The 2,500-nt window shown below is 34.1% G+C and overlaps 1 protein-coding gene across 3 annotated transcripts in view; it reads right to left on the reverse strand.

The window, feature by feature from the left end:
* Positions 1-2,500, reverse strand: part of MESK2 (misexpression suppressor of KSR 2) — a 745,500-nt gene that overhangs the window by 236,361 nt on the left and 506,639 nt on the right. The window lies entirely within an intron of this gene.

Below are 2,500 nucleotides of genomic sequence, written 5' to 3' on the forward strand. Positions count from 1 at the left end.
TGTGCCCCTGGTGCGTAATCGTATTTGTGAGCATGCGTGCGTGCGTACGTACATATATGCTAATAAAAAGAACAAATACATTATCTTCGCAGATTGCTGTAAAATTTATTTCGGCTATTTATATTTCTCGGCATTAAGATGGTGTACGTGATGTCATCATAACACTGATGAACACAAGAATTGTCATTAAAATGGGAAAAAAAATGTTTGCATATTGAATTCTAACCTGCAAGTGAAAGAGAATTACTTCTTAAATGTCCCAACATGCTGAGTCCTATTTCTGAAGACATTTATTGATTAAAATAAAGTTAGATTACTTGACAATTTTTTTTCTTCAAATGCTCCATAGAACACTAGTACATGGTATATTTGTAATGGTATGCGAACATGCTGGAAGAAAACAAATATGGTCACAGGAAAATTCAGGAGAGATCTGGATTCATCGTGCAAAAATACATTACAAATACATACAATTTTCCATGGGACAAAAACTTTGTAGGCCAATGTTATACAGGACCTACTGAATATAAAATATATCAACGTTTAAAAACAAAAGGTATATTTCCAGAGCTTCACTGTATCATGGCTCCGGTATGATTGTTCGAAATGGTACATCTTAGATTTTAGCGTCCTACCACAAACTGCGAGAGTTAACCTGGCGTCTTTGTTTTGAGCTAGGAATCGTTTGTTTGTTTCACTAATTAATTAGCTCCATTCAAATCCACACTATGAACAACAGTTCCTTTTCATTAAGTGAAAATTATGTCACAAAATAATAAACGAGCAATTACGACTTCATAACGATCGTCTGGCACCCAAATGCCAAGCGGTCATTGTTTACAATACAGCCTTTGTCTCCGACCAAGCCCAGTTTCATTTGTGAATAAAATCGTTTTGCATTAGCCAGAACATACTATATAAAAAATCTCACTGCATTGAAGAGAATTACATATCAGAATATATCATACTTGCTATCTAAATTACAATTAACATATTGACTAAAATATAATCGAAATCATTTTCAACCCTTTCGCTATGGAGGAGTTTCTTTTCTACTGAATAAAATCGCCTGGCGGCAGATTGAACATGCGGATAATCTCGTAAAGCACAGCCAATAGGTTAAAGGGGAATTTTTCAAAATTTCGGTGATATTCGAATCTTCACTAGCCTTGAGTGTGGGTTGGATTCCAAGCTGAACAAAATCGCATCGGATCACCTTGTGGGAAACTAGACTAGATCAGTGATGGGCAAACTTTTTAAGCGCGCGTGCTAAAACCAGCCAATCTTCAGTGCAAAAACTGTCTCAGTGTGCCAACCGAAATTGCTGGAAATATATCATTTACTGCATCTTAAGTATTGGGGGAACCTTTAAGAAAATAAAAAAATACATTGGAGAGGTAAAATTAAAGAACACTATGTGATTTGTGAGTCATGTCAGACGGAACGAAAACATAATTTAGTGAAGTGATTTTTACTTAAAGTTCATTTCTGCCATTATGTGCAATTCTTGCTGTCATATAAAGTCACAGAGTTCAAAGACTCGATTTCTAATAACAGCAAGAAAAATAAACAATAATTCTTCATTTCACCTAGTTTTAACAGAACTTGATGTTTAGATTTGAACAGTAGGCTTGACCAACTTTTGATGTATCATTTTGATGATGATGCGGTCACTCAAAACGAAGTAATCACCTCGGATACCTATATCCTTTTGTGGTGTGACACTTTTATCTTATTTAGATTTAAGTTAGAACCTTTGTGTAGATGAACCTGGATTTTGCTTACAGATCATTTTATTATGCACGAAACATGAAAGAATATAAGAAAATCATTGTAAAAGAGTCACGTCATGTCCTGCCTAGCCATCTGGCGAATGATGCAACAATTGAATAGGATAAAACCGATATTCCCATGAATTTTTCCTAAAACTCTCGCATGCAGAGCTTCAGAGTTTTAAGAACAAATGAATAAATAAATGAATATTATATATATATATATATATATATATATATATATATATATACTGTATATATATATACACATTATATATATAATTAATCAAATCACAATCTGTTCATTTGAAATACAAAATTCAGTAAATAAATTGGCGGCTTATCTATTTACTTAGGTGATCCCGGAGAAAAAGTCGTTGGCTTGCTATATTTGGCGCGCGTACCGACGTTTACCCACCCCTGGACATGACTATAGGTACAAGTCCAATAAAAGAGTCCCAGGATAAGTCAAGATAAGAGTCACTCTCTGTATAAAAATGTTAAAATCTTTCACACTCTGGCAGTCCTGTGTGCATCAGACACGAAAGACTAAATCTTATCACTAACTAGAGGAACTGGCGATAACAATATCATTGATTAGAGAAAATGATAAGACATAAGTACCAAAAAAAAAAAATACAAGATATAAAATCATCAGGATCGTAATATATTCTACATCAATCTACAAAACTACAGCAACCGTAATCTTTGCAGGATCCTCTACGACA

The sequence above is a fragment of the Oratosquilla oratoria genome, chromosome 4 (assembly GCF_046742065.1).
Source record: "Oratosquilla oratoria isolate Oo_2021 chromosome 4, ASM4674206v1, whole genome shotgun sequence".
NCBI classification, from domain to species: domain Eukaryota; kingdom Metazoa; phylum Arthropoda; class Malacostraca; order Stomatopoda; family Squillidae; genus Oratosquilla; species Oratosquilla oratoria.